At 40.6% G+C, this 27,152-nt stretch overlaps 1 protein-coding gene across 3 annotated transcripts in view; it reads left to right on the plus strand.

The window, feature by feature from the left end:
- PLS1 (plastin 1) overlaps positions 1–27,152 on the plus strand; it is a 129,018-nt gene that overhangs the window by 18,462 nt on the left and 83,404 nt on the right. Inside the window, exon 1 of one of the 3 annotated variants that reach the window (XM_047874594.1) lies at positions 748–852. The exons of 1 other annotated variant lie outside the window; for it this stretch is intronic. The gene's annotated coding sequence lies outside the window, so the exon portion shown is untranslated. Of the gene's footprint in view, positions 1–747; positions 853–27,152 lie in introns of those variants that run through there. One more of the 3 variants, XM_047874596.1, reaches the window with a different exon arrangement.

Here is a 27,152-nt window from a genome sequence, read left to right on the forward strand (position 1 = left end):
AAGGGACCACATAGGACTTTGAGTTAAAGAGGCAACAAAATAGGGACCCCTCGTGTTGCCTGGACAGAACTGGAGGGATCAAAGCTGTCGATTATGCTACAGGCAAAGTATGCCCAAACTCCTGAGGCTGCATCCCATTTACTTGACTCGCATGCTAGAGGAAATATCCCACCTTTGTTTGAGTGTGAGCTGTAGTTATTTATTTTTAAAGCAGGTGTGGCTGTTAAATGAAGAGGAAGTGTTATGTGAAATCCTAAAAGGGGGGTTGGTGGTGAGAAAACTTCCCTGTTTTAATACCAAATATCTTTTCTCTAGACCAAGGGTTCGCAAAGAGCGGTACCAGGACTAGTAGCATCAGTTTACCCTAGAAAGTATTAGAAATGTACATTGTTGGGCCTCACTATAGACCAACTGAATCTGAAATTCTGGATGTGTGATCTATGCTTTACCAAGCCCTCCGGCTGATTCTGATTCATGCTCAAGTTTGAGGACCACTCTACTAAGCTCTTTCCAAATGTGTAGATGGTCAGCTTTAGGCTTGGAGCAGGGTACTTTCTGGGTAACTGTGGGCAATAGGGATAACGTTGCAGCAGCGCCCATTCACCTCTCCCAGCACCTGCAACTCCTCTTCCACTCCCGGGCAGAACTCCGGCTCCCGGGTTCTGGTCCTCTCCCCTAGGAACCGCAGCTAAAACCCGGCAAGTGGATTTGGAGTTTGCTGGCTTGGGTGCCGGCCGGGCATGCGTAGTGGTGCGAGCGCAGCAGCTAGGTGGCCCCGGCGTGGTATCTGCAGAGTGGAGCTGGGGGTGTTTGGATCCCGAGCCGGAGCTGCGCGCTCGACGCCTGCGGCAGGTACGGGGCGCGGTGGTGGGGTCCGAGAGGAAGGCTGGAAGAATAGGCAGAAAACAAAGTTTCACTTTTTCTCTGTAGCACAGCAGCTCGAGGGGAGTCTCTCCGGTTTCCCTCGCTCGAGAGGCGGCTCTCCGCGCCCGGCTGTGCAGTGCGGCGCCAGCAGACCTCCGGGTGTGCACCTGCCCAGTCCGGCAGCCTGGAGTGCGGGCAGGTGTTAAATCATGTATTTATGCTGCTTACACAGTAACCCTGAGAATTGAATTATGATTCCCTGCTTGAAGTTAGGCATTTTGTTAACTTTTCTATATTCCTCTCTGTCTCTCTTAAACTTTGGGTAGCTGCTTGACAAGGCTTTCTGATCCAGCCTGTTTCACTTCAATTCTGCGAGTGGTTTATTTGCCTTTGGCCTTTTGGTGCATAAGATCAATAGGGCTGGAGTGAAATCGCATCCGTGGTTTCTGGTTTTGGTGCCGTTCCTGGAGCAAGGGGCCCCTGGATGCAGTACAAAAAATGTCAACTTTCAGCGAATTTCCTTGCCAGACACTTCAAGCATTTCAGCTGCATTTTAAAGTAGAAACTTTATAAAAGATAAGACTCCCCCCACCCCTTACTTTTTCTCCGTTACTTCTGTTTCAGGCTTCATTTAGTGCTATTAAAACGAAGTGGTCTTTTAGATGAGTAACGAGTTCTCACTTTTCTGTCCTTTATTTATCCGGTCACATCTTATGGCTCATCCAGAGATATTTTACCCTGGAGCTGCGGTATTGGATACACTTGTAGGAGGCTAAGGCCCTGCTGCACAAATTTGTTGGATAACTCGTGAGCCACAGAATTTTAGTTAAGGGGGCACACACTGAACATTATTTAGGTAAAGTATTACATTTATGATGTGGGAGACATATACATAGAATTAATGAGTTTAAGAAAAAGAAATTTTTAGTTCAGGAAGAGAAACCTATATGGAAAGGGAATACAGATACTTTCCTTTCCCTTCACCCCCCCCCCCTTCCCATGATGAATGTTTTAATACAGAAATAATATACAGTTGGTTTAGTTTTGGACTATAGAGACCATCGAGGTCAGCCAGTTCAGCTGCTTCAGTTTACAAATAAGAAAAACGAGACCTATGAGGTTAAATGACTTGCTGTTGCTGCTAGAGCCCCTCCTTGGCAAAAGCTGGGCCTTGGGCCCAGGTTTTCTGATTTTAGGGCTCTTTTAACCCTGCTGATACTCTCTTCCCAGTTTGGGTAGATTATTAAACTTTATTTTTCTCTTCTACCTTCTTACATGTAGTCTAGTTGAAGCAGAAAATTAGTCATTGCTTATTACTAAGCTTGATAGTACCTTGTAAACACCTTTCAAAAAATGCCCTCTCACTCAGGCCCCACCTAACAATTTGGTGGTTTTGAAACCTCCCTCCTTTTCTTGCCTCAGTCACATTGGGCCTTTGGCCCAGAATGTCTTTTTGCCTCCTTCCCTGAAGTCCTGCCCATACTGCAAGGTGTAGGTCACGTGTGATCTTGTCTTAGAAGCCTTTCTTGATTACTGCAGCCAGAAAGTAGCTCTCCCTCTTCTGAACCCTATAGCATTTAATACTGTTGTCTGTGCTGCTAGTGTCCCCCTCATCTTTAGTATCCCTGATTATTGTATATTAGCATGTGTTCCAACTTCCCAACAGTTTGTAAGCTCTTAGAGCTTAAAGCCTATGACTTCGACATCTCATCCAGCACTAAGTATGTTCTCAGCCACCATTTGTGGGAGGGAGTTGAAGTATGGACCATTTTGTAAAGTGATTTGAGGTGGATATTGTATAATATGGAGGAGGCCACCTTAGACCTGTAGCAAGACAGTGGCCAAGTCAAACCAGCCTATTGGGTGATTCTCATATTCTGATGAGAGATTATGGATCAGTTTAGAGAATGCTGGCGAAGGGGTAAAATCATAATAGGGGAGAGTTGCCCAGGCCTGCATTTAAGCATGTTGGCTCTTTTTTTTTTTTTTGAACATTTTTTAAAAGTTTATTTATTTTGAGAGAGGGAGCATGCACACAAGCAGAGGAGGGGCAGAGAGAGAGAGAGAGAGAGAGAGGGAATCCCAAGCAGGTTCCACACTGTCAGTGCAGACCCCAATGCAGGGCTCAGTCTCACCAAGCGTGAGGTCATGACCTGAGCCCAAATCAAAGGTAAGATGCTTAACTGGCTGAGCCACTCAGGCACTCCGGAAAAAGTTTTTGGTAAAAGACTAGATGCAGAGGAGAAAAGATCTACTGAAAATGAGTTTCAGGCTTGGTGTGTTGGTAATGGGCTTATAATGTTTTTATCTTATAAATACCTCCAGTTGTGACATTATCTCTTTCTGTTTCTTATAGTTATTGATATGGTTGTTTCCCATTCTAGATGATAAGCTCTTTGGGGAATGGTTAACTCTTCACAATGCTAGGCAAATAGCTTTGCAATATTAGACAGTAGTTATTGTATGAATAAATAAGTGTATTTTGGCTTGGGGAAGGTAGGCATTTAAAATCATAGAGCTATCCTACTTACTTTATCTAGACCATTCCCTTATTATTTTTTTTTCTTTTTCAACGTTTTTTTAAATTTATTTATTTATTTATTTATTTATTTATTTATTTATTTATTTATTTTTGGGACAGAGAGAGACAGAGCATGAACGGGGGAGGGGCAGAGAGAGAGGGAGACACAGAATCGGAAACAGGCTCCAGGCTCTGAGCCATCAGCCCAGAGCCCGACGCGGGGCTTGAACTCCCGGACCACGAGATCGTGACCTGGCTGAAGTCAGACGCCTAACCGACTGCGCCACCCAGGCGCCCCTAGACCATTCCCTTATTATAAGAAGAGAAAATGAGTTATGCTTAACTAATAAGCTAGTTGGTGGTGTAGGCAGAGCCTCTGTTCACATCTCCTCACTATTAGCTCATTTCATTAACTTTTTGCGGTTATTGGACTCAAGTTTAATTTGAGTTGGCAGCAGGGCATTCCAGTTTGAGATGTTCTGTGGATCAAAAAACCTCAGAGAACAATGTAAAAGGAGGTATGGGGGAACTTGGTGGCCACTGGGAGGGTGTCTGCATCATTGGAAGAGATAAGACACAAGCCATAAATGGCCGTTTCCAGGTTGAGTACACAGAGTGAGGAGGGGTCAGGCTGCAGTCCTGAGAATCTGCACACAATGGAGTTGAGTCTGGAAAGAATATGGTAGCCTCGCTTCTCTGGGGCAGAATACCTTGGACTGAGTGTATTGGGGAGATATATTTTACACTACCACGAGGTGGAAGGTGATGGCTGTGGGGATAGGTTTAAGAGAGAATTGTGATCAGACTGTCTACTTGGAAAAACAAGACAGAAGGCAGTGGTTCTGAACTCAAAATCTCAGTTCAAAAGGTGGTTTGGAATATTTGTTTACTTGGAACAGATGTTGCAAATAGCCATTTTGCAAATCAAAACACAGCCTTTTCATTGTGCACACAGCATTGAGGGAGTTGTTGATGGCACATCTCTTCCACTGACATTCATAATGTAGTTGATCACCATCTTCAACTGGTAGTGATGCTTATTCTTATAAAGCAGTTAAGAAGAGAGAGCAGCTGAGAGGACAGAGCTTGAGAGATGATTTACCAGGGTAGAGGGGGAGGTTTGGCCAAGTATAGAGGGATTACTTCTTTTTTTTTTATTATGACATCAGTCAAAATTGATGTCAGTGTGGACTTGTTGTGGTTGGAGGTGAGCATAGATACCTTAGGGAAGGCCCCCAGGTAAGAGATAACAATTTACTTTTTAAAAATAATGTTTGTTTTGAGAGAGAATGCATGTGTGTGCGCACACTCGAGCAGGGGAGGGCCAGAGAGTGAGAGAGAGAGAGAGAGAGAGAGAGAATCCTCCTAACTGTGAGATCATACCTGAGCTGAAATCAAGAATCAGGCACGTAACCAACTGAGCTACCCAGGTGCCCCTAGAGACAATAGTTTAGAGTCAGAACTGGCAGTCCCCAAATTTGACCAGTGAGTTGCCCTTGAGAAAATGCCTCCCATCCACCTCTTGATGAACCTAATTACTCTCTCATGGGAGTCTCAACATGGAATCCAACTGAAAGCATTCTTCCCTCTCTGTGCTGAGTCCTGTCAATTCTCACTTCTGTTTCACTTTCTCCTGGTTTGTGCTTTCCCAGGGCATGTGGTATGGATATGAAAGGAAAAGCCCCTAGCTTCTGGCCTCCATCCATTTCAACCCATCACAACATCCAAGAAGTCATCATTATCACCCAGCTCTTTCCCTGAACAAAGATCCAATTCCACATTTTCTTCTTGATGATGATGAAAATCAAGGAGAATGAGAAAGAGGCCTTTGTACTATGTGCAAGTTTATGGGTTATAAAATGGTTACACAAGCTTGATTGCTGGAAATTTTGCTGACATAAAAGATCACAGGATGTGAGGGTCTTTCAGCTTTAATGATCTTTTCTGTACTATTCTGTCTCAAACTACTTATTGCCTGTTTTTGGTGAGAAGCATGTAGCATGGCTTCTGTAAAAGCAAGTTGCTTTTTAGTAACACCATGAGCACAGAAAGGGCACATGTTAGAGTGATGATTGGGGAGTTTCTTATTTAAAACACTTGTTTCATCAGAAGGTATTTTATCTTTAAGTAGAGTTACAGATAGCCCAATTGTGAAAGAACTTTAGACTTGATAAGAAACTAAATTTTTATTTACTTTTAAGCAATTCAGAGCTATAAAGCTACAAGAATATTTGAATGATAACTCACTGCACACAGACATGCCTCCTTCAAAAAATCCAAGCCAACCACAGAGGAAACATGAGAAACTGTCTTTTCCAATGGTGAGGTGGATGGATGGTCTTTGTAAGATGGAAGGTTTGTAGGGTGCCTTCTTCATGATAAAAAGCAAAAGGTTTTTGGGGAAATAGTTGACATTTATTTACTTTATTATTGATAAATTCAATAAATAGTTTAAAGATCCAAGAAATAACACCTTTTTTTTCTAATTTAAAAAATGATGAAATCCCCTTCAGTTTGCTGGAGAACCAAGAAACCAGCGATTTTAGCAGTTGCCGTCATAATAGAATTTGGGATGAATTTGAGTTTAAAACATTGGTAAATGTGTGTAAGAGGACCAGGCATGGTAATTAAGCATTGGACCAAGGTCTACTTGTCTAAACCTTATTCCCTACAACAAATTCCCAATTGGGGCCCTCTGCACTCTATGAATAAAAGAGTAAACCTACCCCACAGATCACAGTTGTAAAATCCAAAGTGATGCATGACAATCTGTGACCTCAAACTGATGTTGATCAAGCAATTTGAATGCCTTAGCTAGAAAGTACCAGCTGCATTCACACATTGTTCCCATAGCTGGTGCTCAGAATCTAGATTAAACTGTTGAAATGAAAGAAAAGCAGGTTCAGAACCAGCTCATTTCCAGTGAATGATCAAAGTCACAAGTAGACTTTTTGTCTCATTTCACTTTGTCATCTTAAATGCCATCCTTTGTAGCTATATTGGTTCCTCTTTTTTTTGTCCTTGATGATACATGCTCAAAGTGTACTGTTTATAGATAAAAATCAATGCAAAACAGAATTTTGAGGTTTGATAAATGAGCCTCTGCTTAGGTTTTAATGCTATTCATCAATAATTTGGTGGAAAGACAGTACCAAGTTAGTACATAATTGAACCTTTAGCTCAATATCAAGTTAGTATTTATAACCTTTGGGAACAAACCCAAAATTTTCATACTCCTGAATTCTTTCATCTGAAGACTCTCTTAGCATTTTATTCTGATGAAGTGTCCCTTTTTCCTTTCTCTGTCCTCAGGTTTAGGTTCATTGGGACATTCTTTTGGTCCAGGTGGTATTTTCAAGAGTGGCTTAGTTCTTGCAGAGTTTAAGTGTTATCAGGTCAGTAAGGTGCCAGCCATGAAACGCAGCTCACATAAATTCAATGATTTTTTTTAGCAAAGTTGTCATGCAAGTGAATTAATTTTGGAAAAACAACAATAATAGCAATTTGTTTTATCCCTTTTCTTATCCTCACATAGCCCAAGTTAAACTCAAGATCACTGTGAATGGAGGGGTGCCCGGGTGGCTCAGTTGGTTAAGCGTCCAACTCTTGATTTCGGATCAGGTCATGATCTCACAGTTCGTGGGTTTGAGCCCCGAGTCACGCTCTGTGGTGACAGCATGGAGCCTGCTTGGGATTCTCTCTCTCTCCCTCTCTCTTTGCCCCTTCCCTCCTCGTGTGCTCGCGGTTGTGCGCCCAGTTTCTCCCTCTCTCTCAAAACATAAACGAATTAAAAAAAAAAGATCACTGTCACTGGAGAAAGGTTATCTGAGAATCTCTGAATGCATAATGGTTAATCAGAATGAGCTCCTTCGGGTAATTTAAAGTTTCGATACCTGAAATCATTTGGCTTGTGTTCAGGGCTGCGGATGAAGAGGCAAAGTCTGACCTGATGAAAAGGGAGGCCTTCTAGTTTAATGATCAAACAAGACAGTGAATGTGAAAGCAATTAGTAAACTATAAGATAAGGAGGTAAGGTATTTATTGATAGTTATAATAATTTTCTGACTTTGCTGTCTTTCACTGATAAATGGCCAAGACGGTGAGATTGACTTGCTTGCTTGAGGGTACCTAGTTAAAAGGGACAAAGATGGAACTCCTATCTGTGTCTTCTAATTTCAGCATCTGACAAAATGTCTGAGCTCAGCATGGGACCATAGTGCTAGCCAAGACAGATACAAGGCCCTGTCCTCCTGGGGCTTCATCTAACTCCAAATCCAGTGCTCATCCAATCAATCCATATTTTACTGAGCAGAGGGAATAATTTCTCAATGAAATTTATATTTTTTATAAAATCCTAAATATGTTTGTGGCTAAGCCTTGACTATGGTGCTCTTTAAGAGATTTCTCCATTGCCAGAGGGGCCTTCAACAACTGCCCCCTGGACTTCAGATGTTCCTTGATAAGGATATTTATTAATCTTCATTAGGGCTAGAGGGCTTGGATGACTCTCAGCAGGCTGCTCATTGTCAATCGGAGGCTTACTGCAGAAGAATAATTTTCTTTCCTCTACCAAATCAAAGGGCTGCAGTTGAATAAAGGAAGGTGAGTTGGGGGCAGAGCTGTCAGTGAGACATGTCCTTGTACTCATGTGTTTGCAGTCAGATGGAGGAAGCAGACACAAGGACAGCCTGTGACAGGAGTCAACACCAGGAGGAAGGGCAGAATGAAGCTTTGGGAGAGCCACTAATTCTGTTCATTGGGTTGAGGAAGGTGTCAAGACTTTTGAGCTGAGCCTTGAAAACACAAGTTCAGTCTATTGAGAATAGATGGAGGAAAAAACATTCCGTGGAGCAGTGACAGCAGGAGCAAAAGTGTGGAGACGAGAAAGAGCTGACCTCTTTGGGAAACTGCAGGTACTTGAATGCGTTCTAAAATGTAAGCATGCATAAGAATCGCCTGGAGAGCATGTTGAAAAACAGACTGCTAGGTCCCATCTCTAGAGTTGCTTATTCTTTGGGTCTGTGATGCGGTTGGAGAATTTCATTTCTGCAAGTTCCCAAGTAAGGCTGATAATCTAGGAACCACACTTTGAGAAACAATGGGCTGGAATAAAGGAAGTATGCAATAGATGAGCTAGGGAAAAAAATAGTTTTCTTTTGAAACTGTACTGCCTTCACAAAATTGATGTTTCAAGGTTTTTTTTGTTTTGTTTTTTAATTAGTCTTGTTTACCAAGTGCCTTGTGCCCCTTGCTGTCTGTCCTCTAGGAGTTCCTTATCCACTCTAGACCCCCACTCCCCAGTTCTCGCTAGAAATCAGTCCTTTTCTTATATCACGTATTTTTAAATAACTTCTGTTTAGTCAGCATGGCCATTCCACCATGGAAAGCTGAACAGCCAGCATCAGCTAGATGATGTTAGGAGTGAATCCCAAACCAAGTATGGACCACTGGTATATTCAAGGGGTACATACTTGGGTTTTATTTTTGCTAATCTGGATATAATGTTAAACTTTATTCAGCAAGTATTATTGGAATAGTTTGTAAGCTCTGAGCTAAGAGGTGGGATGTACACAATTGCAAAAAGTTCCTTCCCTGCCCTTAGAAAATGTGTAGTCTTTTTTTTTTATATGAAATTTATTTTCAAATTGGTTTCCATACAACACCAAGTGCTCATCCCAAAAGGTGCCCTCCTCAATACCCATCACCCACCCTCTCCTCCCTCCCACCCCCCATCAACCCTCAGTTTGTTCTCAGTTTTTAACAGTCTCTTATGCTTTGGCTGTCTCCCACTCTAACCTCTTTTTTTTTTTTCCTTCCCTTCCCCCATGGGTTCCTGTTAAGTTTCTCAGGATCCACATAAGAGTGAAACCATATGGTATCTGTCTTTCTCTGTATGGCTTATTTCACTTAGCATCACACTCTCCAGTTCCATCCACGTGCTACAAAAGGCCATATTTCATTTTTTCTCATTGCCACGTAGTACTCCATTGTGTATATAAACCACAATTTCTTTATCCATTCATCAGTTGATGGACATTTAGGCTCTTTCCATAATTTGGCTATTGTTGAGAGTGCTGCTATGAACATTGGGGTACAAGTGCCCCTATGCATCAGTACTCCTGTATCCCTTGGGTAAATTCCTAGCAGTGCTATCGCTGGGTCATAGGGTAGGTCTATTTTTAATTTTCTGAGGAACCTCCACACTGCTTTCCAGAGCGGCTGCACCAGTTTGCATTCCCACCAACAGTGCAAGAGGGTTCCCGTTTCTCCACATCCTCTCCAGCATCTATAGTCTCCTGATTTGTTCATTTTGGCCACTCTGACTGGCGTGAGGTGATACCTGAGTGTGGTTTTGATTTGTATTTCCCTGATAAGGAGCGACGCTGAACATCTTTTCATGTGCCTGTTGGCCATCCGGATGTCTTCTTTAGAGAAGTGTCTATTCATGTTTTCTGCCCATTTCTTCACTGGGTTATTTGTTTTTCGGGTGTGGAGTTTGGTGAGCTCTTTATAGATTTTGGATACTAGCCCTTTGTCCGATATGTCATTTGCAAATATCTTTTCCCATTCTGTTGGTTGCCTTTTAGTTTTGTTGGTTGTTTCCTTTGCTGTGCAGAAGCTTTTTATCTTCATAAGGTCCCAGTAATTCACTTTTGCTTTTAATTCCCTTGCCTTTGGGGATGTGTCGAGTAAGAGATTGCTACGGCTGAGGTCAGAGAGGTCTTTTCCTGCTTTCTCCTCTAAGGTTTTGATGGTTTCCTGTCTCACATTTAGGTCCTTTATCCATTTTGAGTTTATTTTTGTGAATGGTGTGAGAAAGTGGTCTAGTTTCAACCTTCTGCATGTTGCTGTCCAGTTCTCCCAGCACCATTTGTTAAAGAGGCTGTCTTTTTTCCATTGGATGTTCTTTCCTGCTTTGTCAAAGATGAGTTGGCCATACGTTTGTGGGTCTAGTTCTGGGGTTTCTATTCTATTCCATTGGTCTATGTGTCTGTTTTTGTGCCAGAAAATGTGTAGTCTTATAGGAGAGTTGAGATGCATGAATTCATGGCTCCAGTACAGGGCAGCTGGTGCCATGTGCTGTAGGAATGATAGAAGCCAAGAGTGATGGGGCTGAGATGAAGGAAGGCTCTCTTTCCATTGTAACAAGTAGAGGAGGCAGGACAGAGTTGAGGGAGTGATGATTTATGCCGTCTTCTGATGTTTTATGCATCTTTGTAAGCCAGCTGAAATGAGGGAGCATTAGTCTACATATAGCAAATAATGAAGGAGGGGGCATTTGAAGTGGGTGGTCATTGAAGGTTGGCAGATGCTCACCAGGGAGAGAATGGTCAGCAGGGAGAGGAAGAGGCATTCCAGACAAGGGGTGACTGAACCTCAGAATGGAGGTGTAGCAGGAAAGTGCAGGTCCAGTTGGGGATGAATACTCTGGTTCACTTTGGGGAAGTGCAGGGTGATAAGACTGGAAAGGCATTTAGGGAATGTTGTGGAGCATTTTCAGTATGAGGTTATCGGGATTTGGACTTCAGTCTTCAGGCAGTGTTGGGTCATAGACTTACCTTGGCTTACTCTCTCAGTTCCCTCCTAATCCCCAAACACATCAGAAGAGGAGGAACCCTCTTTCTTACAGTGCATTAATCTATAGTTCATACTCTCTTAGATAAATACCTAAAAATACTTTTCCTTGGTTTTGATTTTAATAGTTCATCTTTTGGATTTGCAAAAATTATCATTAATGTCTTTCAAAAAATATGTAAAATGCAAAACATCAACTGGTTTGAATTTGAGAGAGATGATAAAAATGAAACAAAAATAAATAAATTGCTAGGTCTAGTGATTGTAGTACTTGTTCTGGATTGTTCTGGGAAGACAAGGGAATTCAAAAGTTAAGGCTAAAGATATCAGTATGGTGTCCTCAGCAGATACTTTGAAGCTGACTTCAAGTTCTGAAAGATTAAGGTAAATGACAATGTGGTGTCTCTTCAGAATTGCTTTAGCTATAAATGGGGCAATGTCTACTGGTTTAGTACTGGTTTAGAAGAGCTTGTGTCTGGGCATTAAAGGGCACTAAGACCATGTGGTCCCTTTTGTTCATCTTTCTGGGGGATGCTCACAAATGGGAAAGACATTTATGTCTCATTGGAGATTTTGAGAATCTTCCGTGCGTATCCCCTAAAAAGTATCCTGTCCTGAGAACTACATTGTTCTTGGAAAAGCAAAAAAATGTGGATTTGTGAGTAGAAGTTGCTACCCTGGTGCTACCACTTGCTAGCTGACTGATAAAAGAAGCAGCATAGTGAGTGGGACAGAGCTAACTGACTCCCCTTTGCCCACAATCTACAGCTAAGAGGTGCACTAGGTGGGGGAGTAATGCAGCCCATTTGAACCTTGGTGGTGGTGGTGGTTTGTATTTTGTTGTGAATTAAATAAGATAAAATAGTTAAATTGAAAGGTATCATACACATTTTAGATTAAAATCTTCTAATAGGGGCTTCTGGCTGGCTTAATCAAGAGGGCATGTGACGCTTAATCTTGGGGTCATGAGTTCGAGCCCCATGTTGGGTTTAGAGATTATTTAAATGAATACATAAATAAATAATTAAACAAAAAAGAATGTAACTTTTTAAAAAATAAAATCTAATAACGCTAAGATTTATTTTAAGTTCTTAGGACCACAGATGTGGATGGCCATGTAGAGTGTGAACTGCTGCCGCTTTTTTTTTTTTGAGTGTAAGCTTCTTGAGGGCAAGGTTATATCTAACTTTGTGTCTCCATTGCCTAATGCATAGTCAGAACTTGATAAGTTGTTGAATGAATATAAGATAAAAAGGAAGTAATGAATGGATGAATCTATACCCACAGCCTCCCCACCACATACTTAGTACTTTCTAGCTTCTACTTGCTTATAGAGACTTAAAATCTATGGTGCCTTATTTTATCTATCTGTCTATCTATCTATCTATCTATCTATCTATCTAGATATCAAGCTCTACACCCAATGTGGGGCTCAAATTCATGACCTCAAGATCCAGAGTCCCATGTTCTACTGAATAAGTCAAGCAGGTACCCCCTGGTGCCTTATTTTTAGACTGCTAACCCCTTGTCTGTTTTACTGACAGTAAATCTTGAGAGACACCCCATCCATTTTCAGGAGACAGATGCATAGCTTGAGTCAAAATATAAGGATCTTTGTAGATTCACATGAATTCTGAACTAATTCCAGAAATCAATTAAATAATAATATATAATAATGTTTTACTTGTAGATAATATATATAAAACTCATTTTACCTCTGAAATAAACTGACACATATAAGTTGAAGTTATATTCCTTTTGAACTACTTTATATTGTTTTACAAGGAATCAAATTAGGAGTAAGAGAGTGGCTTATAAAGATGCTCAAAGAAATGTATATTAATACACTGATCTACTAGAGACTTGGATGCCTGTTTTTCCTGCAGGTCAATGAAACAAGAACCGTAAGTAACTTTATTCTACCTGAGTTTCACAGTTTGTCTAATGTTAACAGTACAGTTGACCCTTAAACAACTTGGAGGTTAGAGATGCCTACCTATTCTCTCATTCTCCCCTGCAGTGGAAAATCCACATATAACTTCTGAATTCCCAAAAACTTTACTGATGATAGCCTACTGTTGACCAGAAACCTTACTGATAACATAATAGCCTTACTGAGGGGCGCCTGGGTGGCTCAGTTGATTAAGCATCCGACTCTTGATTTTGGCTCAGGTCATGATCTCATGGTCATGGCCTTGAGCCCTACATCATCATCATCAGGCTTGTGCTGACAGTGCAGAGCCTACCTGGGATACTCTCTCTCCCCCTCTCTCTCTTTGCTCCTCCCCCAGCCCCCCCTTCATGCATGCTCTCTCTCACGAAATAACCAAATAAAATTAAAAAAAAAAACAACTAAAAGTCTTACTGATCACATGAACTGTTAGTGAACAGATATTTTGGAGGTTATATGTATTATAATGCTATATTCTTACAGAAAAATAAGGTAGAGAAAAGAAAATGTTATTAAGTAAATTATAAGGAAGAGAAAATACATTTATAGTACTGTACTGTATCGACAAAAAAAAATCTGCCTATAAGTGGACCCATGCAGTTCAAACCTCTGTTGTTCAAGGGTCAATTGTAATTCAGTTCTTGATTCATGAAATTAGACTTGATTAATATGGGCAAAAATTCATCTTTTTAATTTTGAACAAAGTAGTTTGGTTTTTGAAATTATTGTATTTCCTGTTAATATAAATCTGAAATGTGTAGGATAAAAAAAATTCATGTTGCTGAATTTTTACTGAGTTATATTCTCCCTGTGTGTTATGTATTGTGCTGTGGGCGACAAAACCTTAATTGAAGTTTTCTGCAAGGTTAGTATTCAGTTTCTCATAGGACTGGGACAATTAATGGGAGACTGAAAACATTGTAATTTTCTAGTAATTCAGAGGAAATGACTGCATTCTAAGGTAGTGTACTGATAGAGTGGACCATGATACTCATTTTTGCAAGTTAATTTATTAAATATCAGTGGGAATATTCTTTTGCATCCTATTTCACATCTCAGGCACACTTTAGGAAGGCCTTATGTTAGAGATATTGTCCATTTAATCTAAAAAGACTCATTCATGCCTTCTGTGTGCATAGGTTCTTTCCATTATGTTATGCCCTTAGGCATTTGACTAAGCGTATTACAAAATCAAGCAGCAAGACTTCTCAGGGAAATTAAAGTTTTCATATTAACCAGACATTGTTAAAACCTTTGCCTTGACTAGGATTAAACAGTGTTCCATCAGTGTTCTTGGTGCTCATGATGATGTTGCCTTTTTTTTTTTTAACATAACAGCTTTATTGAGGTTTAATTTACATACCATTCAATTCACTCATTTAAAGTATAAATCCATTTTAGGATATTTTACTATATCCATTAACACTCCTCATTTCATACCCACCCCCTGCTTAGGCAATGGCAAATCTACTTTCTTTCCCTGTAGATTTGCATATTCTTGAAATTTCATATAAATGGAGTCATATAATATGTTGCCTCTTGTGTCTGGCTTATTTCTCTTAGCATATTGTTTTCAAGGTTCATCCATGTTGTAGCATCAAAATTTCACTCTTTATGGCTGAATAATAGTCCATTGTGTGGTTCCTACCACATTTATTGATCAGTTGATGGGCATCTGAGTGGTTACCACATTTTGGCTATTATGAACATTGCTGCTATGAATATTTGTGAACAAGTATTTTGGGGGGCATTTGTTTTCATTTATCTTGGGCATATATCTAGAAGTGGAATTTCTGGGTCATATGGTAATTTGTTTAACATTTTGAGGAATCACCAGACTGTTTTCCAAAGTGACAGCACCATTTTACATTCCTACCAGCAATGTATGAGAGTTCCAGTGTCTGATCCTCACCAGCAATTGCAATTTGTTTTTGATTACGTCCATTTTGATGTGAAAGTGGTATCTCATTGTGGTAACATTTTTTTAAATTAATAAACTTTATTTTTCAGTCCAGTTTTAGATTTACAGAGAAATTAGGTAGATGGTACAGAGACTTTCCACGTGCCCCACACTGACACATGGATTACCCTATTAAGGTCTTATACTAGTGTGGTACATTTGTTATAATTAATGAACCAATATTGTTACATCATTATTAGTGAAAATCTGTATTTATATTTCCTTAGTTTTTATATAAAATCCTGTTTCCATTCCAAGATCCCATTGAGGATAGCACATTACATTTAGTTAACATTTCTTAGGCTCCTCTTGGCTGTGATAGTTTCTCCGCTTTTCTTTGTTTTTTTTCTGATGACCTTCAGAGTTTTGAGTAGTAGTCAGGTAGGTTGTAGCAGGCCCCTCTGTTGGAATTTGTCTGAATTTTATTTTTTGTGATTAGGCTGCATTGATAGTGGTTTTTAGTATAAAAATTATTACATGGGGGAGTGTACCTGGAGTATAAAAATACATAATCAGAATTGGAAAGCGGCAAAAGTATATAATTAATAGGAAATTCTTAGAAATTCAAAAAATTCAGTTTCCTCTGGGGAATGAACAGACATTTAACTCCAGATATTTTTTTTTCTAGCAAGGACTTGATCACATTGGAAGATGATTAGATAAAGTGATAGAATTTATCATTGTGATAGTCGTTAGACAGCATCTAATCTAAGGGTAAAGCCAAAGATATATTTTTCACTGCCTTATATGTACCCAAGAATAATGTTTTGCTTGTAATAAAACACAAAGTTAATAGAAATTCAGATTGACTTTAAAAATTCCATGGTTCTGAGGCAACAAGGGTATAATGTATAATGACTATTCCGACCACCATCAATTCCAGTAAAGCCTCTCAGAGGCTCTGTGAAGGGGACAGGGAACTGAGGAATAGGGAGGCTGTGTCTCTTGGCCTGAGTCACACAGCTGTCAGTAGTTGAGCTGAGATTTGAACCCAGGACGGTAGAAGTTTATACCTTACTGTTGTCCAGGCCAGGCTCCAGAATTTCCAGTGGTTTTAAATCAGGAATGTATTGAAGGACATAGGCTTGAGTCCTTATCTTACTGGATATTTTTACTGCCAGCTGGAGGAGATAGCATGTCTCTGTGTTCATGGCCCCATTGAAATCAGTCTGTCCAATTAACAGCATACTTGTTGACTGCTTGCTAACAAAGGAGAACTGAGCCAGTTTTGCTCAGGTCACTACGCCATCTTGTCTGCCTGTGGCCTAGTAGTTCCACTGCCACATGTGTCTCCTGAAATGAAGCCTGAGGGTCATAAAACAGGAAAAGAACCACGTGGGAGAACAATATATTCCGCTAAGATTTGTCAGTGGTTACATTACTCAATGTACATCACTTATTGTATGTCTCAGTAAGATCTTGAGTTTTAGTCATAAGTGAATAACACAGACAATTTGCTCTTAAATACTTACCTTTGAAAAAGGGTAGGTGTGGTAATAACCTTTAAATGCACTTGAAATGAAATAATAAAGATGCACAGAAAATCTGAGGAAGGTTTGGGAAATTTCCCTACTTGATTCAACTAATCCTTGTAAATGGCCCAAATTGGTTGATCACAGACTGACACAAGTTTTCTTTCTGCACAGATTTTCTGTGTGAGTTAAGCTAGGGTAGGCTATATTGCAGTGACGAATGACCCTGAAATCTCCATTGATTTCTTGTTACACGAATGTCAGTGTGCTCTGGCTGTTCTCCAGAACAGCTAGCTGTTCTATATGCAGTGACTCAGAGACCCAGGCTGCTGCGATTTTTGTGATTTTGCTGTTTTAACGGGGGGCTTCCAAACCATCTTAGCAGGGGAAGAGGAGCTAGAGGGTCACATAATAGCTCTGAATTGCTTTGGCTTAGGGTGACATACATCACTTCTACTCACAACCCATTGGATAGAACTAATCACATTCCTGCTGGAAGTGACAAGAAACACATGACTCTTCATGAACAATAAATGTCTTTGCTTTGTCTTCTTTAGAGCAAGAGAACTGGTTAGTTTGACAACAAAACAAAACAAAACAAACCCCAAAACCTAACCCACCCCCCAAAAAAACCCAAAAAACTCTAGTAAAGAGAGAAAAATATAGATAATTACTTGATACTAAATTCCAAATGAACTTTGACATAAACTAACAAATTAATAATAATTTAGGTATGGCTGATTCAGTAACTTGATATACATTTGTGGATATCAAGGTTGAAATCTTCTAAGGGAATAAAGAAAAACTTACAAGAAAAATTTGCTTTTTTACATTATAATTCTTCAGGTGATGATGATTAATGCTTATATTTATTGAGGTATTCTATTAAATGTTTCACATGAATTAAATAATTCAGATTGAGGACTGTGATTTCATGTCCATGATAAATATTCTCCAGTTCCAGCAACTTGCCTTGTTTGAAATTGATGCCTAGATTAGACCCGTCACCATGCTGATAGCTTTCCTCTAGAAACCAGATTGTCACTATATTTTTATAGTTGATGCTCCCTAGATTGAAGGTGGCACTCTGGATGTTGTCAGACTAACATAGATTGCAGTGAGATCCAATATTTACTGTGATTTGGATTTATACTTGTTTTTGCCACTTTAGACTTTGCAGACTTAAAAAAAATAATTTTAGGGGAGGGGGAGTGTGACTGGGGGAGAGGGGCAGAGGGAGAGGGAGGGAGGGAGGGAGGGAGAGAGATAGAGAGAGAGAGAGAGAGAGAGAGAGAGACAGAGAGAATATCTTAAGTAGGCTCCTAAGTGTGGAGCCAGATCCCATGGTCCTGAGATCATGACCTGAGCCAAAATCAAGAATTGGAGGGAGGCTGAATGTTTGAGCCAGTCAATGCACCTGCAAACCCTTATTTTTTTTAACGTAAAAACATTTTTTAATGTTTATTTATTTTTCGAGAGACAGAGTATGATCAGGGAAGGAGCAGACAGTGAGGGAGACACAGAATCCAAAGCGGGTTCCAGGCTCTGAGCATGGAGCCTGATGTGGGGCCCGAACCCATGAACTTTGAGAATCATGACCTGAACCAAAGTCAGATGCGTAACCTACTCAGCTACCCAGGTGCCCCTTAACAATTTTTCTTTTTTTTGAGAGCGAGAGAGAGAGAGCACCTGATCAGGGACAGGAAAGAGAGAATCTTAGCAGGTTCCACGGCTGAGACGGGGCTCGATCTCATGACCAGGAGATCATGACCCGAGGTGAAATCAAGAGTAGGACGCTTAACCCACTCAGCCACCCAGGTGCCTCTCCTGCAAACTTTCTTATAGCCATATTTAGAAATAAGTTTGTAGTGAAGTAAGCCCATAGGAATTTTTTTTTTATACATGTTTTTTTCTCCAAATGAATTCTCCTCAGTTGTGACTTTGTGATGCCATTTTTTCCTTTTCTTAAAAATACACTGCTAGGGCATCTGGGTGGCTCAGTTGGTTGAGCATCAGACTCTTGATTTCAGCTCAGTTCATGATCTCACAGTTTGTGAGATTGAGCTCCACGTCAGACTCTGCTGACAGCTAGGAGCCTGCTTGGGATTCATTCTCTCTCTCTCTCTCTCCCCTTTCTCCCCTCTCTCCCTCTTTCTCTCTGCCCCTCCCCCACTGGTGTTTTTTTTTCCTCTCTCTCTCAAATAAAAGTTAAAAAATATACTACTGATGAATGCAGAACTCCTGTGTTAGTTTGTCTTTATGATCTGACCTTGTTATTAGGTGTAGCCTGAAATTCCACCATTAAAAGTATAGGATAACAAAGACCCTAGTTGGGCTGTATGGACTGGAGCAGTCCTCTCTTGGTCTCTGTTTGAAAAAGGCTCTTTGTTGTTTGAGAACAACTATCCTTAAGATATAGGAGGAGCTCCACCTTCATGTTGATATCATATTTATTCATCAGATATTTACTGAAAATAGTTTAGGTCAGACATTGAGATAGGTTCCAGCAGTTTCCACCCTCATAGAAATGAGTCTAGACCAAGGGTTGGGAAACTTTTCCTACAAAGGGCCAGATAATAAATATTTTAGGTTTTGTGGGTCATGTGGTCTCTGTTTCAACTACCTTACTCTGCTCTTGTAGCAGGAAAGCAGCCATAGACAATAGTAAATGAATAAGCTTGTTTGTGCTCCAATGAAGTTTATTTATGGGTGCTAAAATAATTACTGTAATTTTCATGCCACAAACTATTCTTTTGATTTTTTCAACTGTTTAAATATATGAAAACCATTTAGAGGTCAAGGTTGTATGCAAGCAGGCAGTGGGCCAGATTTGTGTTTAAAAAACCCTTGATGAGTAACCTGAATTTATTTACTCTTGGGCTGAACCAGCTCTGTATGGTTTTAGTCTTACAAATAGATAGTGAACTGCCTTATTGATTATTTAAATTATTCAAATTCAGTGTTTGAACATAATTAACCTCATCTAGGCATTTATTCAATAAACAACTCTCCCATCAGTTATTGGTGAATGTCATTTCTGCAAATTAAAATTATATGCCTATAATATACATATAATATGCAGTGTGCACACACATATATTACTTAAAATTTTTTTTAATGTTTATTCATTATTTTTGAGAGAGAGAGAGAGCGCGCAAGCAGGGGAGGAGCAGAGAGAGGACACAGAATTTGAAGGAGGCTCCAGGCTCCAAGCTGTCTGCACAGAGCCTGATGCGGGGCTTGAACCCACGGATGGCGAGATCATGACCTGAGCCGAAGTTGGATGCTTAACCAACTGAACTACCCAGGCATCCCCACATATATTACTTTTGGGACTGCTGACTTTATGAAAATCATGAATCACTAACATTTAAAATAATACCTAGGATATGTTGGGCGCTTACCAAAATGTCAGGCCCTTTCTTAAGCCCTTTGCTATTCATTAATCCTTCCCTAAACTCCATGAGGTTGGTATTATTTTCATTGTCTTAATTTTTTGGCTCTGAAAACCAAGTCTCAGAACAACTCGCCCAAAGTGATATAATTAATGAAAAGCAGAGTCTATATTCATTCCCAAAGAGTCAGGGCTCCTAATGCTCTCTTATGGCTTTTTGGGGACTGAAATATCTTTACTAAATTAAACTTTTTTTTTTTAATTATTACAGTGTAAGAAAATAGAAACGGTGACTAAAATTAAAAAACTTTTTCCTGGGCACCTGTGTGGCTCATTCAGTTAAGCGTCTGTCTTTGGCTCAGGTCATGATGTCATGGTTCATGGGTTCCAGCCCTGCGTGGGGCTCTGTGCTGACAGTTGGGAGCCTGGAGCCTGCTTCGGATTCTGTGTCTTCCTCCCTCTCTGGTGTTCCCCTTCTCATGCTCTGTTTCTTTGTCTCCCAAAAATAAATGAACATTAAAAAAAACCTATTTTTCCTAAGAAGTAAGTATATAATTGAAAAAAGAAACATTTAGGAAGCAAGTATTCTAATAGTTTTCACTGATTTAATTTTACTTGCTTCTGTCTGTGAGCAAAGTTAATCAACTCAGATTCTAATCTGGGATAAACAGTGCGCTGAGATCTTCTCTTCTGAACTGAATCTTCACTGAGAATCAGGGCAAGACCAGATTTACAGAGTGTTGTATCATGTCCAGCTCAAAAAACCATAGATACTTTATATTTGTGTATAGAGTTTACAAAACACCCTCCTGCATGTGACACATTATGTGGAAGCCCTCTGTAATTATATTCCCAAGGGATCTTGTTAGTATTCACAGTGGGCTGGCTATTCCACTGTAGATACAGTATTAGCCCTCCTTGCATTGTTTCTTCAGCTGGATCCGTGGAAAAGTTAGATCCCAAAGTGAACACAACCTGTGAGAGATTCCTAGTAGACTACTGAAAATTTCTCCTGATTCACTTTTGGATCTGTTTTATGTTGAACTAGGAGGAAAAGCACTGTGGAATCCATTCTTGTCCTGGAAAGTCTCTAAGACAAAAAGCGAAGTAGTTATAATATATTTTATTTTCCCACTGAAGTGCTGGCCTTGGAAGGAGAGAAGTGAAAAAGAGAAGGAAGAATTTTACAAATCAAATACTCCCCTTGACCACTGACCCACTAATCTAATCTTTTTTTTAAATTTTTTTAACGTTTATTCATTTTTTTGATAGAGACAGATCGTCAGTGGGGGAGGGAAAGAGAGGGAGACAGAATCTGAAGCAGGCTCCAGGCTCTGAACTGACAGCACAGAGCCCGACGTGGGGCTCGAACTCACGGACCGTGAGATCATGACCTGAGCTGAAGTCAGACGCCCAACCAACTGAGCCACCCAGGCGCCCCCCCACTAATCTAATCTTATGGGCAAAGACCAAGAATTCAAAAGGTACCCAAACTTGTGCCACTCTGGGGAAAGTCTCTGGCCATGACACTGTGGTCATTTGATGGTGGATTAGCAGGACTTTCAACTGGTTCATTGTACATGCAAATAACAGATGATTCAAGACAAAGAAAGATCTTTGTATGCTTTTATTTCACTGTGATAATTTCCTAATTAGGTAATGATTCTCCTTTCTCAGTGGTCTGTCTCTTTCTTTATTTTTGTTTTTGTTTTTGGTCTAGCTTATTTTTAAATGGAAAGGGTTCCAGGTGACGGTCTTTCCAAAAACAACTTTTATTTGCTTTATATGTAATTTAAAATTAAGTGTGCCATAAATTTCTATACTTGGTCACTTTTGATTATGGAATTTCTGCCCTAAACAACACAGGATGTGGCTACTTTTTCTTTCTTGAGTCCTTATCTATCAGGGAGCTAGAGATGTTGAAAAGGAGATTGGTTGTCTTTTTATTTTGAGACCTTTTACCCTCTTTGTCCTCACCTACACCCTCCATGAGCCTGTGCCACTTTGGGGTAAGCACTTGTCCATTTGTGCATGATTCCTACAATTATGGCTCCAGGACTGAGAATGGAAGCAACTACCAACTGAGGAGGGAAAAAAAATGCATGTATTTTGGTCTCTCAACAGCACAGTACTAATAATTTGAGTTCAGGGGTAGCTCAGGAAATTAACAATGGCAAGTAATAGAGCTCATGCTTAACCACTGTTCATTTATGTATGCTCTATGGGAAATAAGAGTAGCCAGGGATCATAGGATTGTGGCAAACTGTTTATAGCTATCTAAAGGGTGCAGCTGTCACTGGCCTAGCCCAGTGCTACCATGTGGAAATGTGGGCTCACTATTGATAGACTTCCTGATTCTAAAAGAGAAAATAGAAATCTGAGTTTTATGTTAATCCCTAATTTTATATGTTCACTTCAAAATTTAAAAGACACTTAATGAGCCACATCCAGGCAGGATGTGGTCCCTGGCTGCCATTTTGTCTCTCGGCAGCCAGGAGAGCCTTTTAGGTTGGTGAAAAAGAAGTTACAAAAGCCCTGAGATGGGCTCCCTAGGAGCAGCGAGGTTGTAACCTGCAAGGCTTGGCATGGGTTTCACTATTTCCTGTCTTTTCTGTTTGCTGAGAGACTATGTTTTAATTTTCTGCTCTTCTTAAGGAAAACCTTTTGCTATCCAGATTTCTCTCCTAGATAAAGAGGGACTGGGGATATGGAGCCCTGCTAAGGGCTCCAGGAGCTGTGTGAAACTGAACTCAGATGGGGCAAGACTAGCTACACGTTAGGGTTTGAAGCCAAGGTGTCACTTGAGAGTTGAGACTCAAAAGCATCATCTGCAGGAGGGGCAGGACATAGCAGAGAATCAGAGCTGCTGGACCCAAGGATAGAAAATGTGTAGAAGGGGTGATCAGGAAATGCCCAGTGGGATGGCGAGGTTGGGGGGAGCTTTGCTTAGCTGTGAGTAGGGAGGGAGCTATTAAGCCAGCCAACCTGGTCTGGACAGTTGTTGGTGATTGACCCAGAGAAGTAATCGAGGCTGAATTTCCTGAAGGCCCTGTATCTTTTCTCCACTTTGGTGATACCTACATGTTCTTCAAGAGCAGGAACATTATTCAGTATGCACACTTGATGTCATTTGGCTTTAGCATTATGGCTTAGGCAAGACAGGGTCACTGCTTGCAAAATGAGGGCACAGCTTTTGGAATTCCTAGTCATTGCCACAATCATAATGCTGAATGCTCTTGGGTTAAAGGGGCTGATAATTCATACTATTGTTCTCTTTATTCTCTGAACTGATTGAGAAATAAATACAGACCTCTCAGAGTTCAGAATACCACTTTATTACTGATGGAACTGGACCATGATTGCAGCCTGTGGCCAAATGGTCTTCCTCATACCTTTTATCCCCAAATCTTAACTTCTGTCTACCTCATTCCAGGCAGACTTGCTGGACGGTTGCCTTGGGGTTGCTTACCAGATGGAGGGATGGGAGATCTTGTGTCCTGAGGACAAGCTACTGCTAAAGAGAAAAGGGTCAAGGCACATCAGGACCATGACATTGAATACTTTAAACTCATTCGGCATAGCAGTGGGTTCCCTAAGTGTGGTCCCCAGACAAGCAGCATCAGCATTGCCTCAAAACCTGTTAGAAATGCAGATCTGTGATCTCCAACCCAGATGAACTGAAGCAGAGACTCTGGGGTGTAGGGCTCAAAAGTCTGTATTTTAATAAGCCCTCCTTGTGATTATGGTGCAGTTAAAGCATGAGAATCACTACAGTAGAGAAATAAGTTTCAGTGGACCCCAGACACTTATGCTCTCGCCAGTGAGCTAAGTCAGTTCCCTTTCTTCTCAGGAGAGTGAGAAAGGAGTGTAGAGAAGAAGCCAGAGGTGCTGCTTTTATAATAGGCCCTTATGGAAACAGAAGATAGGAGAATGGCCTTCCCCCCAACTGATAATCCTCCTGTCTCCAGAGGACTGTAGACTGAGAAGGACCAGCAGGTGCAAGCATGAAGACTTTCTTTAAATGCCCCTTTTCTCATCTGTTAACATTGCCTACCTTTTCTCTAAAGAATAAAGGAGAGGCAGAGGAAAGAATACAAGCAGGGAGAGGGAGAACACTAAAATATATAGGAAGATGGGGTGCCTGGGTGGCTCAGTCGGTTAAGCGGCCGACTTCGGCTCAGGTCATGATCTCGCGGTCCGTGAGTTTGAGCCCCGCGTCGGGCTCTGTGCTGACAGCTCGGAGCCTGGAGCCTGTTTCGGATTCTGTGTCTCCCTCTCTCTGACCCTCCCCCATTCATGCTCTGTCTCTCTCTGTCTCAAAAATAAAATAAATGTTAAAAAAAATTTAAAATATATAGGAAGAAAGTAATGGAATAGGTACTGTATTCCAACATCATTCTTTACAGTTTACTCTTCATATATCTGTATTTTATTAAGTTTTTACTCTCTGATTTATTTTCCTAGTTGTGACCCCAACTACAGGCCATTTAATGATGATAGTATCATCTGTCATCAGCATGGACTCAAGAACGCTGGGCTCTTTGCTTCCAGTTTGTGTCTATTCAGTTTCATGTTACTGAATTGTGTATATTGTTCAGTGACATGATTGTGTATGTTCTTCTTATTCACCTGGATGTTGAGACTGTTTAGCTTGCTTTGTGACCTTGAGCAGGTTGTTCAGAGTCTTCATATTAGAATGGAGGCCTGGTTAGCCATTAAAATACTCAGCGCTGGCAAGGGCTGGTCTCAAACAATCCATGTGGTTGGCATTTTATGTTCTAAGGTGAAAAGGAGATAAATTCCCTAACTGCTTGTACTGGGAAAAATGGTGGGTTTTTTTTTTGTTTTTTGTTTTATTTTTGTTTTTGTTTTGCTTGAGCCAGGCTTTTTAGAGGTTTGAAATAAAATTGTGCCTCATTAGGTACATATAGCCTCAAAGAGATAGGGATATTATGGTTACTTTTACTTATTTATTCCCCCCCACCAACAATACAGCATCTTTTAAACACACTCAATTCCATGCAGTCCAGAGTGGAAGCTTACTTCCATTAAATATTTAATCTTTCCAGATACTGTTACAGGAATGAAAAATGCTAAAGAATTCAAATTACCTCTGCTGATAAATATTTTGTGCAGACTTCATCTAAAAATGGAATTAATGGTGGTGTTAATAATCACAGTAACTGAATAGTTACTATGTTCCAAGAGCTGTGCTAAATTGGGGTAACAACTATATGGGTAGGAAGGACTTGTCATTCCCTTTATACAGATGAAGAAACTGAGGTTCAGGGACCTTAAGTGACTTGCCCAGAACACTCTGTCAACAAGAGCAAGAGCAAAATCAAGTCTTAAGTCTGTTTGTACCAGAACTGTACATACTGTTAACTGCCTACTTGGCTAGATGGGCTAGCTCCTGGGCTAACTCCTGACAAGAATTGCCCTGGGCTTCAGTCAGAATGGGAGAGATCTTAGGTGGTTGGTGAGAGAACGGTTGATGGGAATACTTCAGCAGCATTAATCATTCATTAGGGGACAAAATTTTGAAATTCTGCATTTTGATATTATTCAGACTTCTAGGTCCTACCCTAAAACTTCTGAATGATAATCTTTGGGGACGAGACCCAGGAAACTACATTTAACATAAGCTCCACAGGCTGAGTTTGTGACTGCTGATGAGAACCATTGCACCTAATTACTGGGTGGCCTTTACTGTCGTTTGCAGTTATCCCTGGGCCCCAGTCTATTAGAGTTAAGAAGAAGGTACCCTGTTCATCATTATTGGTAGAATCTTGAATCTTTTCATTTTTGTAGTGTTTTTAAGCTGCTAAACCAAATATTTGACTAAATTCCAATATGTGTGTATATCCTATTGAAGGGAAAATTTATTTAAGGAGAGTCTTAAAGCCAACAGTGGCCCTTCCTTATTAACATACTATTCTTTTCCCTCTGCTTCTCCTAAATGATAGCTGTTCTCTCTTGTGGGTAATCCAAGGCCAAAGAGGTAAGAACATCCTGTTCTGAATAAGACCATGTGAGCCTGTGTTAGTGTTCTTTTGCTCCCCTAGTGAGATGCCACCAATTTAGTGACTTCTACAACACATTTGTTACCTTACAGTTCTGTAGGCCGGAAGTCATGGGTCTCCTCGCTGGGCTAAAATCAAGGTGTTGGAAGTCTGTTCCTCTCTGAAGGTCCTAGGGGGAGGATCTTTTCCATGGCTCATTCAGATTTTTGGCAGAATTCAGTTTCTTGAGGTGGTAGACCTGAGATCCTCATTTTTTTAATTGGATATAAACTGAAGGCCATTCCCAGCTTCTGGAGGCCACCTGTGTTCCTTGGCTCATGGCCCCTTCCATCTTCTAAGCCAGCACTAGAGAATCCAGTCTTTTTATATTTAGAATCCCACCTCCTTCTCCTCCTCCTCCCCCTCTCCCACCTGCTCCTCCTCTTCCTCCCCTTCCTCCCCCTCCCCCCACTCCTCCTTCTCCTCCTCCTCCTCCTCCTCTTCCTCCTCCTCCTCCTCCTTCTCCTTCTCCTCCTCCTCCTTTCTTACCCTGCAGGGGAAGGTTCTCTGCTCTTAAGGAATTCGTGTGATTAGATTTGGTCTGTCTAAATTATCTAGGATAATTTGCCCCATCCCAAGGCCCATACCTTTAAGCACATCTGCAAAATCCCTTTTGCCATGTAAGGTAACATCTTCACAGGTTCTGAGGATTAGGGCATGAGCGCATTTGAGGGGAATTATTCTGCCTGCCACTGACCAAAGCGTTGTATGCCTTTGCTGACAGATAAGACAGCAGTGGTTATCACTGCCAGCAGGGTTACAGGCATTAATGTTGATGTGTCTGGGAAAATGTGATTTAACTGGCTATTTTTCTAAATTGAAATCATCTCAGGGCCAGATTCCAAAACAAGTAGTTTTGGAAAGGATATTTCAGGACTTTTGTATAGTCAAGGAGAGCTTTGGTGGCACTTCTCTCTGTGTGTTGCAAAGGGAAGTCATTCACATTGTGCCTGTTTCTAGGGTAATTTAGATTCAGAGGAAAATTATGATGTGAAATAGGGACACTCATTCAACCAGGATATTTGCTTTTAGTTCCTCATTGTATGCCCTATGCTGTCATACTTCCACACCTTTGTTCATGCCCTCTTAACTGCCTGGTGTGCCCTCCTGTCTTTTCTTTCCACTTATCTGTAATAATACACGTATATGACAGGTTTTGACACCTAGTCATTCTAGAAAACATTTTCCAGGGTGCTGACTGTATGGCATCTACTCGTTTTCCCCAGTAGATGACTTAAAGTAATAAAAAGAATCCATGTCATCTGTCATTCTTTCAAAGGGCATTTTAAATTCTCTCTCATGTCTTCTTCCATAAATCTGCACAGCATTAAAAGATGCCCTTACAACATCTTG

The sequence above is a fragment of the Prionailurus viverrinus genome, chromosome C2, assembly GCF_022837055.1.
Source record: "Prionailurus viverrinus isolate Anna chromosome C2, UM_Priviv_1.0, whole genome shotgun sequence".
Taxonomy (NCBI): domain Eukaryota; kingdom Metazoa; phylum Chordata; class Mammalia; order Carnivora; family Felidae; genus Prionailurus; species Prionailurus viverrinus.